The 16047-nt window shown below is 57.2% G+C and overlaps 10 non-coding genes across 10 annotated transcripts; 9 read left to right on the plus strand and 1 right to left on the minus strand.

Moving 5' to 3' along the window:
* Positions 1–1673: 1673 nt before the first annotated feature.
* Positions 1674–1754, plus strand: LOC123862628 (small nucleolar RNA SNORD115). Its single transcript, XR_006795320.1, has one exon. It is a non-coding gene; the product is annotated as a small nucleolar RNA SNORD115 (small nucleolar RNA).
* A 1592-nt stretch (positions 1755–3346) lies between these two features.
* Positions 3347–3427, plus strand: LOC123862617 (small nucleolar RNA SNORD115). The gene has a single exon (XR_006795310.1). It is a non-coding gene; the product is annotated as a small nucleolar RNA SNORD115 (small nucleolar RNA).
* A 1601-nt stretch (positions 3428–5028) lies between these two features.
* LOC123862662 (small nucleolar RNA SNORD115) lies at positions 5029–5109 on the plus strand. Its single transcript, XR_006795349.1, has one exon. It is a non-coding gene; the product is annotated as a small nucleolar RNA SNORD115 (small nucleolar RNA).
* Positions 5110–6703: 1594 nt separating this feature from the next.
* Positions 6704–6784, plus strand: LOC123862661 (small nucleolar RNA SNORD115). The gene has a single exon (XR_006795348.1). It is a non-coding gene; the product is annotated as a small nucleolar RNA SNORD115 (small nucleolar RNA).
* A 1099-nt stretch (positions 6785–7883) lies between these two features.
* Positions 7884–7964, minus strand: LOC123862663 (small nucleolar RNA SNORD115). The gene has a single exon (XR_006795350.1). It is a non-coding gene; the product is annotated as a small nucleolar RNA SNORD115 (small nucleolar RNA).
* Positions 7965–8439: 475 nt separating this feature from the next.
* On the plus strand, positions 8440–8520 carry LOC123862639 (small nucleolar RNA SNORD115). The gene has a single exon (XR_006795330.1). It is a non-coding gene; the product is annotated as a small nucleolar RNA SNORD115 (small nucleolar RNA).
* Positions 8521–10128: 1608 nt separating this feature from the next.
* Positions 10129–10209, plus strand: LOC123862632 (small nucleolar RNA SNORD115). The gene has a single exon (XR_006795324.1). It is a non-coding gene; the product is annotated as a small nucleolar RNA SNORD115 (small nucleolar RNA).
* Positions 10210–11797: 1588 nt separating this feature from the next.
* LOC123862647 (small nucleolar RNA SNORD115) lies at positions 11798–11878 on the plus strand. The gene has a single exon (XR_006795337.1). It is a non-coding gene; the product is annotated as a small nucleolar RNA SNORD115 (small nucleolar RNA).
* Positions 11879–13456: 1578 nt separating this feature from the next.
* On the plus strand, positions 13457–13537 carry LOC123862651 (small nucleolar RNA SNORD115). Its single transcript, XR_006795341.1, has one exon. It is a non-coding gene; the product is annotated as a small nucleolar RNA SNORD115 (small nucleolar RNA).
* A 1572-nt stretch (positions 13538–15109) lies between these two features.
* LOC123862618 (small nucleolar RNA SNORD115) lies at positions 15110–15190 on the plus strand. Its single transcript, XR_006795311.1, has one exon. It is a non-coding gene; the product is annotated as a small nucleolar RNA SNORD115 (small nucleolar RNA).
* Positions 15191–16047: the final 857 nt, after the last annotated feature.

Below are 16047 nucleotides of genomic sequence, written 5' to 3' on the forward strand. Positions count from 1 at the left end.
TTGTTCATGATGGGAACTCTGACCAAATAAGTTTTACCCAATAAGGACACTGGTGTTCAAAGTACTTGGAAAATAAATCTATGTCTTAAAGAATGAAACAAACAGGAATACAAAAACTATTTCAAAGGTACTTTTGTAGAAATAAATAGGAAATTCTTCAAAATATGAAAGGAACTCCCTCATGACTTCATGTTCCTTTGATCACATAGGCTCACCTTACACCAGGATGATGGAGTATATGAATCACAATTTAAATGCTATTAGCAGAATATGGAAGGAAAACATAAAAAAAAAAACATGACTTTTGAAAAATAGACTGAAAATTGCCTTGATCATAAGGAACAAGTATATTTTAGTGATGGGAAATATGTTTTACTGAAAAACAATTCCATATAAAATCACACTGACACTTCATGAGAGAGAAATTATTGTACTAAGAAAATGAAATTGAAGCCAAAAATAAATGAGCCTAAAAAGTAAAATTATTGAAAATGCAGAGAGTTTAAATAATGAATCAGAAGAGCTAGGCCTACTTGTGACAGAACAGATAGATGGATGGATAGATAGATGATAGATAGATAGATAGATAGATAGATAGATAGATAGATAGATAATAGAGGATAGATAGATGATAGATGATGATGATAGATAGATAGATAGATAATAGATAGATAGATAGATAGATAAATGATAGATGATAGATAATAGAGATATAGAAACATAAACGAAGACTAGGGGCCAATTTACAATGTTTTTAAGAAAGTAGATATGTATGGATTTGCCAATACACAATAATTATACATCCATTGGTTCACTTATTATGAACATATTCATGTATTAAATGGTTTATACAGATATAAAGAAAAAGAACACAAAAAATAACGCAGATAGAAAGGTTGTTCTGACAAATATCCTACTTCTCATTAAACAGATTACTTCTGAAAAGGAAGAAAAGCAACATACCCACACAAATGCAACACCACCGAGCTCCAAGAAGAGGCCCAAAATCGTGTGTGCATGGGCATCATGCTCTGTAGTAAGCCCGGCATTCTGCTTGGACAATGTGGCAAGGGAGATCTTCCATGGTGTTCCATGCCCTATCAAACCCTGTTCAAAACGAAACATGGTACAACCTTGAATGCCACAAGGGGCTTATTCCGCGCAGCTTCCAAGACTGGGCCACACCAACTGGGGCTCCCAAACAAAAACCCAGTAAATCATGGCCGAAAAATATAAACTTCAGGAACCCTGTGTGCCTGGCTTTCCACACGGTCGGGGGTGGGGGTGAACATTAACAATACTCAAAATCTCTTGGAGACCAAATGTTCCATTCATATGGGATCAAAGAAAAGGCACAGATTTTCAGGAATGCTATGCTTCAATCACAAATCCAAGGTTAAAAACACAGATCTGAAGACTGGCAGCTTGTGGGGGCAGGGGCATGTGCCAAGGAGCAGGGCGTTTTGACAGCTGGCTTACCCCTCTCCCCAGATGCCATCCCCAGATGAAGATCCTGCCCTGAGGGCCAAGTCTTGCTAGGCCCAGCCCTGGCAAGAGGCCCAATGTCTCAAGCTCTTGCACCACCTCCAGGGCATCCCAATCTACAGTAAGCAACCCCGGTAAGCAGGTTTGGGGGATGGATAGCACCCGCCCATATTGCCAGTGCCTTGCTTGGGTCAATGATGAGAACTCATATTGTCCTGAAGAGAGATGATGACCTAAAAATCATGCTCAATAAGATTACGCTGAGTCCCAATGGAGGGGACCATTCTGGAGTCAGCATCCCGAGAATGCTTAGGGTGATGGGGGAGTACTGAAGTTTGGGGCTTGAGGCGACCAATCCCTTGAGGCTCCCCACTGTGGCTGTGGACTGACTGTGGGTCTCCAGGTGCCTAAGAGGGGCTCAGGCCTTCAGACTTGCCTACCAACACATTCCCTCCCAGGACGACTCCCGGGGAGCCATTGCTTAGCAACCCTGGGCTCCTTGTGTCTTTCAGTGGGCAATGGTGACCAGGGTCTCAGCACAGCCTCAATCATAGCATGTGAGTGGAAGCCACTGGGTTTGGAGGGAGGCCACAGATGCCATTGGAGTGGATTTGGGAGGCCCGTGTCTGGGTGGAGGCCGCATGGTCATGGGGTCGGGAGCCCTGGATGTCTGGAGAGGGTGGGCTTACCACTTGAAGGTCCACCCTTGGGCCATCCAAGGTGCAGGGGAAGCGAAAGTTTGGCCAGGTCCCTGACAAGGAACGGAAAGTGCAGGGATGCTGCAGTGAGCCCATGTTCAGCTCAGGGCTCATGCTGCTTCACGGTGTACCCCATGGGCCCATCCAGATGGTGGACGTGGACCCCTTGGGGCCACAGGCAGTTATCTCCCATAGCCCTGGGCTGTTCCTGAAGCCCTGGGACTTGGCCAGTTGCCCTGGGCAGGAGAGCCCAGAGCTCCTTTCATGCGTTGACTCCCAAGGATCTTGGGGCCCCTTGGGGCAGCTGGGGAATTCCCCTCCCTGATCCCTTTGGCCATTGAGACAGGAAGGCCCCATTAGGCCTAGGAGGGGAATCTCAAGTCCCTGCAGGCAAGAGGCGATGACCCTGGGCCTCTTGCGGCAGCACTCTAGACCTGAGGGAGTGATCACAGGGAAGATGCCCAACAGGTGCAGGGAGAGGTCCCCCCTGCATGGTGGGCAGTGGGCAGCATGCCTTTGTTGTACGCATGCAGTTGGCCCAGCATCTATTCCTCTGCCTTGGGGGCCCTGGAGACCGTGGCTCCTCATGTGCTCAAGGGCATCTGCCCAGCAGTGGATGCCACAGATGGCCAATCGGTGGGAGGGTGAATGCCTGGCCCTACCTACCAGGGCACACCCCCTTCATGCTGGGCCCTGTGACCACACATGTTAACTCTCGGGAGCCTGTATGCCGGGAATTCTGGGGGGCAGCATCAGCAAGGCTCAGCTCCCCTGGGGGGAGCCACACTCTCCATTGTTTTGGGGTCCAGGTATGGGCAGCTATAGCCTGTAGCCTGCCCCTTATTTGTGGATCCCACCGTGTGCCAGCCAGCCTCAGGCCTTGCCACGTGGTGCCAGGCTTTTGGGACTGGCAGCTCTCGGCCACAGGGGCAGGTGCCCCAGAGCAGGGCGTTCTGACAGCTGGCCTACCCCTCTCTCCCCAGATCCTGTACCCAGACGAAGATCCCACTCTGAGAGCAAAGTCTTGCTAGGCCCAGCCCTAGCAAGAGGCCCAACGTCAGGTGCCAACATACCCCAACGGGGCATCCTGCTCTACAGTAAGCACCCCTGGTAAGTAGGTTTGGGGGATGGGGAGTGCCTTCCCAGGTACCAATGCTTTGCTTGGGTCAATGATGAGAACTCATATTGTCTTGAAGAGAGATGATGACCTAAAAATTATGCTCAATAGGATTACGCTGAGGCCCAGTGGAGGGAACCATCCCCGGGTCAGCATCCCGACGATGCTTGGGGCCCTGGGGGAGCACCACAGTTTTTGGCTTGAGGTGACCGATCGCTTGGAGTTCCCCGCTGTGGCTATGGTCTGACTGTGGGCCTCCAGGTGCCCAAAGGTGCTCAGGCCTTTGGCCTTGCCTGCCGACTCATTCCCCCTACCAGGACGCCACCCAGAGAGCCATTGCTTAGCAACCCTGGTCTCCTTGTGTCTTTCAGTGGGCCATGGTGTCTAGGGTCTCGGTGCAGCCTCAACCATGGCAGGTGAGTGGAAGCCACTGGGCTTGGAGGGAGGCCACAGACACCATCGTGGTGGGTTAGGGAAGCCCATGCCTGGGAGGCGGCCATGTGGGCATCGGGCCAGGGGCCCTGGAAGTCCGGAGAGGGTGGACTTACCCCTTAAAGGTCCGCCCTTGGGACATCCCATGTGCAGGGGAAGTGAAAGGTTGGCTGGGTCCCTGACAAGGACCGGAAAGTGCAGTGACACCGCCGTCAGCCCATGTTCAGCTGAGGGCTCTTGCTGCTTCATTGTGTGCCCCATGAACCCATCCAGATGGAGGATGTGGGCACCTTGGGGCCACTAGCGGCTGTCCCCCTCAGCCCTGGGCTGTTCCTGAAACCCAGGCCCTTGGCAAGGTGTCCATGGTGAGAGAGTCCAGAGCTCCAGTTGCATGCACCTGACTCCGAAGGAGCTTGGGTCCCCTTGGGGCAGCTGGGGAATTCCCCTCTCTGATCCCTTGGGCCACCGAGACACAAAGGGCCCACCAGGCCTAGGAGGGAAATCTCAAGTCCCTGGGCGCAAGAGGCGATGGTCCTGGGCCTCTCACGGTGGCACTCTAGGCCTCTGGGAGTGATCCCAGGGAATAGGCCCAGCATGTACCAGGAGAGGGCCCCCCTGCATGGCGGACAGTGGGTGGCATGCCTTGATTGCATGCATGCAGTTGGCCCAGCATCCATTCCTCTGGCCTGGGAGTCCTGGGGGCCATGGCTCCCTGTGTCCTCGAGGGAACCAGCCCAGCTCTGGGTGCCATAGATGGCCAATCAGTGGGAGGGCGAGGGTCTGGCCCTACCTACCAGGGCAAGCACACTTCATGCCAGGTCCCACGCTCACAGGGTGCTACATCTCTGGAAGCCTGTGTGCCAGGCCTTCTCCTGGGGGGCAGCATCAGCAAGGCTCAGCTCCCTCTAGGGCCACGGTCTCCATTGTTTCAGGGTCCAGGTATGGGCCTCTCTGCTCCGGTAGCCTACCCCTTGTTTGCAGTCTCCTGCTGTGTGCCGGCTGGCCTCAGGCCTTGCCATGGGGCGCCAGGTGTTCGGGAGTGGCAGCTCTTGACTAAGGGCAGGTGACTCAAGTCAGGGCATTTTGAAAGCTGGGCTACCCCTCTCTCCACAGATCCCATCTCCAGACGAAGATCCTGCCCTGAGGGCCAAGTCTTGCTAGGCCCAGTCACAGCAAGAGGCCCAGTGTCTTGTACACCTGCAACCCCCTTCCAGAGTATCCCGCTCTACAGTAAGCACCCTTTAAGCAGGTTCAGGGGATGGGAGAGTGCCTGACAGTGTCACCACTGCCTTGCATGGGTCAAATATGAGAACTCATATTGTCTCGAAGAGAGGTGATGACCTCAATATCATGCTCAATAGGATTATGCTGAGGCCCAATGGAGGGGACCATCCCGGGATTAGCATCCTGAGGATGCTCGGGGCCCTGGGGGAGCACCACAGTTTGGGGCTTGAGGCGACCAATCTCTTGAGGCTTTCTGCTGTGGCTGTGGTCTGACTGTGGGTCTCCAGGTGCCCAAGAGGGGCTCAGGTGTTCGGCCTTGCCTGCTGAACCATTCCCCCTCCCAGGACGCCTCCCAGGGAGCCATTGCTTAGCAACCCCGGTCTCCTTGTGTTTTCCAGCAGGCCATGGTGGCCAGGGTCTCGGCACAGCCTCAACCATAGAAGGTGAGTGGAAGTCACTGGGTTTGTAGCGAGGCCGCAGATGCCATTGGAGTGGGTTTGGGAGGCCCATGTCTGGGTGGCTGCTGCATGGGCATTGGGTAGGGGACCCTGGATGTCTGGAGAGGGTGGACTTCCCCCTTGAAATCCTGCCCTTTGGCCATCCTACTTGCAGGGGAAGGGAATGTTTGGCTGGGTCCCTGACAAGGACCGGAAAGTGCAGGGACACCGCCGACAGCCCACGTTCAACTGAGGGCTCTTGCTGCTTCATGGTGTGCTGCATGGGCCCCTCCAGATGGTGGACATGGGCCCCTTGGGGCCACTTGCTGCTGTCCCCCTTGGCCCTGGGCTGTCCCTGAAGCCCAGGGCCTTGGCAGGATGCCCCAGGCAGGAAGCCAAAGCTCCTGTGGCATGCACCCGACTCCAAGGAGCTTGAGCCCACTCGGGCAGCTGGGAGCTTCCCACCCCAATCCCTGGGCCACCGAGACAGGAAGAGCCCAACAGGCCTAGGAAGGGAATCTTGACACCCTGGGCAAACAGAAGATGGCTTTGGGCCTCTTGCCATGGCACTCTAGACCTGAGGGAATGATCCCAGGAAGAGGCTAAGCAGGTGCAGGGAGAGAGCCCCCTTGCATGGTGGGCAGTGGGTGGAATGCCTTGGTTGTGTGCAGGTGGTTGGCCCGGCATCCTTTGCTCTGCCCTGGGGGCCCTGGGGGCTGTGGCTCCCCTTGTCTTCGAGGGCACCTGCCCAGCTCTGAGTGTCACAGATGGCAAATACGTGGGAGGGCAAGGGCCTGGCCCTACCTACCAGGGTATGTACCCTGCATGCCGGGCCTTGTGCCCACAGCATGCTACCTCTTGGGAAGTGTGTGTGCCGTGCCTTTTGGGGGGCAGCCTCAGCAAGGCTCAGCTCCCTTGGGGGCCATGCTCTCTATTGTTTCAGGGTCCAAGTAAGAGCATCTCTGCTCCTGTAGCCTGTCCCTTCCTTGTGGTCCCCCCCATGTACCCACTGACCTCACACCTTGCCATGTGGCACCAAGCTTTCAGGACTAGCAGCTCTTGGCTGAAGGGGCAAGTGCCCTAGAGAAGGGCATTTTGACACCTGGCCTACCCCTCTCTCCCCAGATCATGTCCCCAGACAAAGATCCCACCCTGAGGGCCAAGTCTTGCTAGGCCCAGACATGGCAAGAAATGCAACATCTTGTGCCTCTGCCCCACCCCCCAGGGGCATCCCACTGTACAGTAAGCATCCCTGGTAAGCAGGTTCGGGGGACGGGAGAGCACCTGCCTGCATAACGACTGTCATGCTTGGGTCAATGGTGAGAACTCATATTGTCTCAAAGAGAGATGATGACCTCAATATCATGCTCAATATGATTATGCTGAGGCCCAATGGAGGGGACATCCTGGGGTCAGCATCCCGAGGATGCTCAGGGTCCTGGGGGAACACTGCAGTTTGGGGCTTGAGGCGACTGATCCCTCGAGGCTCCCTGCTGTGACTGTGGACCTACACGTGCCCAAGAGGGGCTCAGGACTTTGGCCTTGCCTGCCGATCCATTCCACCTCCCAGGACGCCTCCAGGGGAGCCATTGTTTAGCAACCCTGGTCTCCTTGTTTCTTTCAGTGGGTGGTGGTGGCCAGGGACTCGGTGTGGCCTCAACCATGGCTGGTGAGTGGAAGCCACTGGACTTGGAGGGAGGCTGCAGATGCCATCAGGGTGGGTCCGTGAGTCCACTGTCTGGGTGGCGGCCACATGGGCATCAGGCCGGGAGCCCTAGATATCCAGAGAGGGTGGAGTTCCATCCTTGTGCCATCCCACATGCAGGGGAAGTGGAAGTTTGGCCGGGTCCCTGACAAGGACCGGAAAGTGCAGGGAAGCCATAGTCAACCCACGTTCAGCTGAGGGCTCTTGCTGCTTCATGGTGTGCCCCATGGGCCTGTCCAGAGGGTGGACGTGGGCCCCTTGGGGCCAATGGTCCGTGTCCCCCTTGGCCCTGGGCTGTTCTTGAAGCCCAGGCCCTTGGCAAGTTGCCCTGGGAGAGAGAGCCCAGAGCTCCTGTAGCATGCACCTGACTCCCAGGGATCTTGGGGCCCCGTGGGCATCTGGGAAGATCCTCTACCCAATCTATTGGACCGCCAAGACAGGAAGGGCCTGTTGGGCCTAGGAAGGGAATTTCAGTCCCTGGGTAAAACAGGCAATGGCATGGGCCTCTCAATGCGGCACTCTAGACTTGAGGGAGTGATCCTGGGGAAGAAGGCCAGCAGGTGCCAGGAGAGGGCCCCCTACACGGGGGGCAATGGGCGGCATGCCTTGGTAGCGTGCATGCAGATGTCCTGGCATCCATTCCTCTGCCCTGGGAGCCATGGGGCAATGGCTCCCTGTGTCCTCGAGGGCACCTGCCCAGCTCCAGGTCCACAGATGGCCAATCCATGGGAAGGCAAGGGCCTGACCCTACCTACCTGGGTACGCACCCTTCATGCCTGGCCTCATGTCCACAGCGTAATCCTATTGAGCATGATTTTTAGGTCATCATCTCTCTTCGAGACAATATGAGTTCTCATCATTGATCCAAGGAAGGCACTGGCGACACAGGCGGGCGCTCTTGGGAAGCCTGTGGGGCTTCTGGGAAGGCAGCATCAGAAAGGCTTGGCTCTCATGGGGGCCATGCTCTTTGTTGTTTAGGGATCCAGGTATGGGCATTACTGCTCTTGTAGCCTGCTCCTTCCGTGCTGTCCCCCACGATATGCCAGCTGCCTCACGCTTTGCCACACAGTGCCAGGCTTTCCAGACTGGCAGCTCTTGGCTACAATGGCAGGTGCCCTGGAGCTGTGCATTTTGACACCTTGCCTACCTCTCTCTCCACAGATCCTGGCCCCAGACAAAGATCCTGCTCTGAGGGCCAAATCTTGCTAGGCTCAGCCACTGCAAGATGCCCAACAACTCGTGCCCCCCCCTCCCCCCAGGCATACCCCACTTCAGCAAGCACCACCGGTAAGCAGGTTCGGGGGTGGGAGAGCTCCTGCCTGTGTTGCCAGTGCCTTCCTGGGATCAATGATGAGAACTCATGTTGTCTCGAAGAGAGATGATGACCTAAAAATCATGCTCAATAGGATTACGCTGAGGCCCAGTGAGGGGATCATGCCGTGGTCAACATCCCGAGGATGCTTGGGGCCTTGGGCAAGTGCTGCAGATTGGGGTTTGAGGTGACCGATCCCTCAAGGCTCCCCACTGTGGCTACGAACTGACTGTGGGCCTCCAGGTGCCCACGAGAGGATCAAGCATTTGGCCTTGACTGCTGACCCATTCTTAGTCCAGGGATGCCTTCCGAAGAGCCATTGCTTTTCAACCCTGATCTTGTCTTTCATGAGCTGTGGTGGCCAGTGTCTCGGCATGGCCACAACCATGGTAGGTGAGTGGAATCAAGTGTGCTTGGAGGGAGGCCACAGACGTTGTTGGGGTGGGTTCATGAGGCCCGTGTCTGGGTGGTGGCTGCATGGGAATAGGGCTAGGAACCCTGGATGTCCGGAGAGGGTGGACTTCCCCCTTGATGGTCTGCCCTTGGGCCATCCCACATGCAGGGGAAGCGAAAGATGGGCCAGGTCCCTTACAAGGACCGGAAAGTGCAGGGACGCCACCGTCACCCAGTTCAGCTGAGGGATCTTGCTGCTTCATGGTGTGCCCCATGTGCCCATCCAGATGGTGGACGTGGGCCCCGTGGGACCACTGGTGGCTCTCCCCTCAGCCCTCAGCTGTTCCTGAAGCCCTGGCACTTGGCAAGGTGCCCTGGGCAGAAGGGCCCAGAGTTCCTGTCGCATGCACCTGACTTCCTGTCGCATGCACCTGACTCCAGGGGTTTGGGCCCCCTCGGGGCAGCTGGGAGCTCCCCTGCCTGATCCCTCGAGCTGCTGAGAGAGCAAGGGCCCACTGGGTCTAGGAGGGGAATCTCAAGAACCTGGGCACAACAGGCAATGGCCCTGGGGCTCCCGCCCTGACACTCTAGACTTAAAGGAGTTATCCAGGGAAAAAGTCTCAGCAGGGGCAGGGAGAGCCCCCCACCCTGTACGGCGGGCAGTGCACAGCATGCTTGGTTGCATGCATGTGTTTCACCCAACATCCATTCCTCTACCCTGGGGAACATGGCGGCCATGGCTTCACATGTCCTCGAGCGCACCTGCCCAGCTCTGGGTCTCACAGATGGCCAATCCGTGGGAAGGTGAGGCCTTGGTCCTACCTACCAGGACAAGCTCCTTGCACACCGTGCCCTGGTCCCACACTGTGCTACCTCTCAGAAAGCCTGTGTGCCAGCCTTCTCCTGGGGGGCAGCCTCAGCAAGCCTCGGCTCCCTTGGGGGCCACACTCTCCATTGTTTTGGGATCCAGGTATGGGCATCTTGGCTCCTGTAGCCTGCCCCTTTCTTGTGGTTCTGGACATGTGTCAGCTGGCCTCACACCTTGTCATGCGGCACCAGGATTTCGGGACTGGCATCTCTTGGCTGCAGTGATAGGTGCCCCGGAGAATGGCATTTTGACATCAGGCCTAAACCTCTCTCATCAGATCATGTACCCAGACGAGGATCCTGACCTGAGGGCCAAATCTTCCTAGGCCCAGCCCTGGCAAGAGGCCCAGTGTCTCCTCCCCGGCACCATCCAGGGTAATCCACTCTACAGTAAGCTCCCCTGGTAAGTGGATTCAGGGGACAGAAGAGTGCCCGCCTGCATTGCTACTGCCTTGCTTGGGTCAATGATGAGAACTCATATTGTCTCGAAGACAGATGATGACCTAAAAATCATGTTCAATAGGATTACACTGAGGCCCAATGGAGGGGACCATCACTGGGTCAGCATCCCAAGGATGCTCAGGGCCCTGGGGGAGAGCTGCTGTTTGGAGCTTATAGTGACCATTCCCTCGAGGCTCCCCGCTGTGGGTGTGGTGTGACTGTGGGCCTCCAGGTGCCAAAGAGGTGCTCAGGCCTTCTGCCTTGCCTGCTGACTCATTCCCCCTCCAGGACGCCTCCCAGGGAGCCATTGCTTAACAACCCTGGTCCCCTTGTGTCTTTCAGTGGGCCATGGTGGCCAGGGTCTCCATGTGGCCTCAACCATGGCAGGTGAGTGGAAGCCACTGGGCTTGCAGGGAGGCAGCAGATGCCATCAGGGTGGGTTCAGGAGGCCCATGTCTGGGAGGCGGCTGCATGGCCATTGAGCCGGGAACGCTGGATGTCCAGATAGGGTGGGTGTCTCCATTAAAGGTCCCCCCTTGGACCATCCCACACGCAGGGGAAGTGAAAGGTTGGCCAGATCCCTGACAAGGACCAGAAAGTGCAGGGATGCCACCGCCCACGTTCAGCTGAGGGCTTTTGCTACTTCATGGTGTGCCTCATTTCCCATCCAGATGGTGGACTTTGGCCCCTTGGGGGCCACTGGTGGCTGTCCCCCTCAGCCCTGGGATGTTCCTGAAGCCTCGCCCTTGGCAAGGTGCTCTGGGCAGTGGAGCCCAGAGCTCCTGTTGCATGTAACCGACTCTCAAGGAGCTTGGGCCCTCTCAGGGCAGCTGGGGAGCACCCTCCATGATCCCTTAGGCCACTGAAGCAGGAAGGGCTTACTAGGACTTGGAGGGGAATCTTGAGTCCCTGGGCAAAACAGGCGATGGCCCTGTGCCTATTGTCGTGACACTCTAGACCTGAAGGAGTGATCCAGAAGAGGCCCAGCAGGTCCAGGGAGAGGGCTCTCTTGCATGGCGGGCAGTGGGCAGCATGCCTTTGTTGTGTGCATGCGGTTGGCCTGGCATACATTCCTCTGCTTAAGGACCCTGGGGGCCATGGATCCCATGTCCTTGAGGGCACCTGCCCAGCTCCAGGTGCCACAGATGGCCAATCCATGGGAGGGCAGGGGCTTGGCCCTACCTACCAGGGTACTCACACTTCATGCTGGTTCCAGCCCCCACAGTGTGCTACCTCTCAGGAAGCCTGTGTGCTGGGTCTTCTTGGGGGGCAGCATCAGTAAGAATCTGTTCCCTCAGGGGCCACACTCTCTGTTGTTTTGGGGTCCAGGTATGGGCATCTCTGCTACTGTAGTCTGCCCTTTCCTTGGGGTCCCCTGCCGTGTGCCAGCCAGCCTCAAGCCTTCCCATGTCCTGCCGTGGTTTCAGACTGTCAGCTCTTGGCTGCAGGGACAGTGCCCCAGTGCAGGATGTTTTGACACCAAGGCTACCTCTCTCTCCCCAGATCCCGTCCCAGATGAAGATCCTAGTCTGAGGGTCAAGTCTTGCTAGGCCCTGCACCTGCAAATAGTCCAACGTCTCTTGCCCCCATCCCCGCTCATCCAGGGCATCACGCTCTAAGTAAGCACTCCGGTAAGCAGGTTCGGGGGATGGGAGAGCGCCTGCCCACGTCACCACTGCCTTACTTGGGTCAATGATGAGAACTCATATTGTCCCAAAGAGAGATGATGAGCTAAAAATCATGCTTAATAGGATTACGCTGAAGCCCAATGGAGGGGACCATTCCTGGATCAGCATCCTCAGGATGCTCAGGGCCCTGGGGAATGCTGCAGCTTGGGGCTTGAGGTGACCGATCCCTCGAGGTTCCCCCTGTGGCTGTGGCCTGTGGGCCTCCAGGGACCCAAAGGGGTTAAGGCCTTCAGCCTTGCCTGGCCACTCCTTCCCCCTCCCAGGATGCCTCCCAGGGAGCCATTGCTTGTCAACCCTGGTCTCTTTGTGTCTCTCAGCGGGCCATGCTGGCCAGGGTCTCAGTGCAGCCTCAACCATGGCATGTGAGTGGAAGCTCCTGTGTGTGGAGGGAGGCTGCAAATGCCTTCGTGGTGGGTTCGGAAGGCCCGTGTCTGGGAGGTGGCTGCATGGGCATCAGGCCAGGTGCCCTGGATGCCCGGAAATGGTGGACTTCTCCCTTGATGATCCGCCATTGGAACATCCCACATGCAGGGGAAGCTAAATGTTGTCAGGGTCCCTGACAAGGACTGGAAAGTGCAGGGACACTGCTCTCAGCCCACATTCAGCTGAGGGAACTTGCTGCTTCACGGTGTCCCCCATGGGACAATCCAGATGGTGGATGTGGGCCCCTTGGGGACACTAGTAACTGTCCCCCGTGGCCCTGGGCTGTTCCTGAAGCTCTGGCCCTTGGTAAGGTGTCCCTGGCTGGAGAGCTCAGAGCTCCTTTGCATACTTTGGCTCCCAAGGGGGCAGCTGGGGAGCTCCCCTCCCCGATTCCTTTGGCCGCTGAGACAGGAAGGGCCCACAGGTCCTAAGAGGGAAATCTCGAGTCCCTGGACACAACAGGTGAGAGCCTGGGCCTCTCATGGCAGTATTCTAGACCTGAGGGAGTGATCACAGGGAAGAGGCCCAGCAGGTGCAGGGAGACACTCCCCCTTGTACAGAGGACAGGGGATGGCCTGTCTTGGTTGCATGCACACTTTGTTGGCCTAGCATCCATTCCTCTGGCCTGGGGGCCCTGGGGGCAGTGTTTTCCTGTGTCCTCGAGAGCACCTAACCACCTCCAGGTAACAGAGATGGCCAACGGTGGGAGGCCAAGGGCCTGGCCCTACCTACCAGGGCATGCACCCTTCATGCTGGGCTGGGGGCCCATCATGTGCTACGTCCCAGGAAGCCTATGGGCCTGGCCTTCTCCTGGAGGCCAGCATCAGCAAAGCTTGGCTCCTTTGGGGGCCACGCTCTCCTTTGTTTCGGGGTCCAGGTATGGGCATCTCTGCTCCTGTAGCCTACCCCTTCCTTACGTTCCTCTGCCGTGTGCTGGGCATCCTCATGCCTTGCCACGCATTGCCAGGATTCTGGGAGTGGCAGCTCTTGGCAACAGGGGCAGGTACCCCGGAGCAGGGCGTTTTGAGACCTGGCCTACCCCTCTCTCCCCAGAGTGTGTCCCCAATTGAAGATCTTGCCCTGAGGGCCAAGTATTGCTAGGCCCAGCACCGGCAAGAGGCCCAATGTCTCATGTCTCTCCATGACCCCTGGATAACCTGCTCTACAGTAGGTACCCCTGATGAGCAGTTTTGGGGGATGGAGAGCGCCCATTCGGGTCGCCACTGCCTTCCTTGGGTCAATGATGAGAACACATATTGTCTCAAAGAGAGATGATGACCTAAAAATCATGCTCAATAGGCTTACTCTGAGGCCCAATGGAGGGGCCAATCCAGGATCAGCATCCTGAGGATGCTGGGGGCCCTGGGGGAGCACTGCAGTTTGGGGCTTGAAGCGACCTATCCCTTGAAGCTCCCCATATTGGCTTTGCCTTACTGTGGGCCTCAAGGTGCCCATGAGATCAAGCCTTCGGCCTTGCCTGCCGACCCATTCCCCCTCCTAGGACGCCTCCCAGGAAGTCATTGCTTAGCAACCCTGGGCTCCTTGTGTCTTTCACTGGGCCATGGTGGCCAGGGTCTCTGTGCAGCCTCAACCATGGCAGGTGATTGGAAGCCACTGGCTTGGTGGGAGGTCCCAGACACCATTGGGGTTGTTTTGGGAGGCTGGGTCTGGGTGGCGGCCGCATGGGCATCAGGCTGGGAGCCCTGGATGTCAGGAGAGGGAGAACTTCCCCCTCAAAGGTCCACCCTTGGATCATTCCACGTGCAGGGGAAGTGAAATGTTGACCGGGTCCCTAACAAGGACCAGAAAGTGCAGGGACGATGCTGTCAGCCAACTATCAGGTGAGGGCTCTTGCTGCTTCATGGTGTGCCCCATGGGTCTGTCCAGATGGTGGACGTGGGCCCCTTGGGGCCATTGGCGGCTGTCCTTCTCAGCCCTGGGTTGTTCCTGAAGCCACAGCCGTTGGCAAGATGCCCCAAGCGTGAGAGCCCCGAGCTCCTATTGCATGCACCTGACTCCCAAGGAACTTGGTCCCTCTTGTGGCAGCAGGAGAGCTTCCCTTCCTGATCCCTTGGGCCACTGAGACTGGATAGGGCCTGCCGGGCCTTGGAGGGGAATCAAGAATCCCTGGACGCAACAAGTGATGGCCCTGGGCCTCTCTCTGGGGCACTCTAGTCCTGAGGGAGTGTTCCTAGGGAAGAGGCCCAGCGGGTGCAGGAAGAGGCCTCCCCTGCATGGTGGACAGTGGGCGGCCCTCCTTGATTGGGAGCACGTGTTTGGCCCGGCACTCATTCCTCTTCCCTGGAGGCCCTGGGGAAGCACCTGCCCATCTCCGGGTGCAACAGATGGCCAATCCATGGGATGGCGAGGGCCTGGCCCTAGCTACCACAGCATGCATACTTCACGCCCGGGCCTGCGCCCACAGCGTGCTACCTCTCGGGAAGACTATGTGCTGGGCCTTCTGCTGGTGGCAGCATCCACAACACTCGGCTCCCTCGGGGGCGACCCTCTCCATTGTTTAGGCGTCCAGGTATGGGCATCTCTGCTCCTGTAGCCTGCCCCTCCTTGCGGTCCTCTGCCGTATGCTGGTCTGCCTAATGCCTTGCCATGCAGAACCAAGCTTTCAGAACTGGCAGCTTTTGGCAGCTGACACAGGTGCCCCACAGCAGGACATTTTGACACCTAGACTACTACTCTCTCCACAGATCCTGTCCCTAGATGAAGTTCCTGCCCTGAGATTCAAGTCTTGTTAGGCCAAGCCCTGGCAGGAATCCCAACGCCTTGGGTCCCCACCCCCCACCAGGGCATCCCACTCTACAGTAAGCACCCTGGGTAAGAGGTTTCAGGGGGTGGGAGAGGGCTTGCTGGCATTGCCATTACCTTGCTTGGGTCAATGATGAGAACTCATATTGTCTTGAAGAGAGATGATGACCTAAAAATCATGCTCAATAGGATTACACTGAGGCCCAGTGGAGGGACCATCTCGGAGTCAGCATCCTGAAGATGCTCAGGACACTGGGGAAGTGCTGCAGTTTGGGGCTTGAAGTGACCAATCCCTCAAGCCTCCCCGCTTTGGCTGTGGCTTGACTGTGGCCCTCCAGGTGCCCAAGAGGTGCTTGGGGCTTTGGCCTTGCCTGCAGACCCATCCCCCTTCCAAGGACACCTCCCGGGGAGCTACTGCTTAGCAGCCCTGGTCTCTTTGTGTCTTTCAGCAGGCCTTCATGGCCAGGGTCTCGGTGTGGCCACAAACGTGGCAGGTGAGTGGAGCTACTGGGCTTCGAGGGAGGCCATAGCTGCCATCCATAGTGGGTGCGGGAGGCCTGTGTCTGGGGGCAGCCACATGAGGGTTGGGTTGGGAAACCTGGGTGGCCGAAGAGGGTGGATTTCCCCATTGAAGGTCCACCCTTGGGCCATCCCAGGTGCAGGGGAATCAAAAGAATGGCCAGGTCCCTGACAAGGGCCGGAAAGTTCAGGGATGCCGCTGTCAGGCAACGATTAGCTGAGGGACCTCCCTGCCTCACGGTGTGCCCCATGTGCCCATCCAGATGGTGGATATAGGCCCCTTGGGGCCACTGGCGGCTGTCCCCCTTGGTCCTGGGGTGTTCATGAGGCCCCAGTCCTTGGCAAGTTGCCCTGGGCTGGAGAGCTCAGAGCTCCTGTCGCATGCACCCAACTCCCAAGGAGCTTGGGGCCCCAGGACAACTAGGGAGCTCCCATCTGCAATCCCTTGGGTTGCCGAGACAGGAAGGGCCAACCTGGCCTAGGAGGGTAATCTTGAGTCCCTGGGCACAACAGGTGATGTCCTTGGGCCTATCGTCAGGTCAC

Source organism: Mirounga angustirostris, unplaced genomic scaffold, assembly GCF_029215605.1.
Source record: "Mirounga angustirostris isolate CCGP_5_RB_7025 unplaced genomic scaffold, mMirAng1.0.hap1 SCAF_9, whole genome shotgun sequence".
NCBI lineage: Eukaryota > Metazoa > Chordata > Mammalia > Carnivora > Phocidae > Mirounga > Mirounga angustirostris.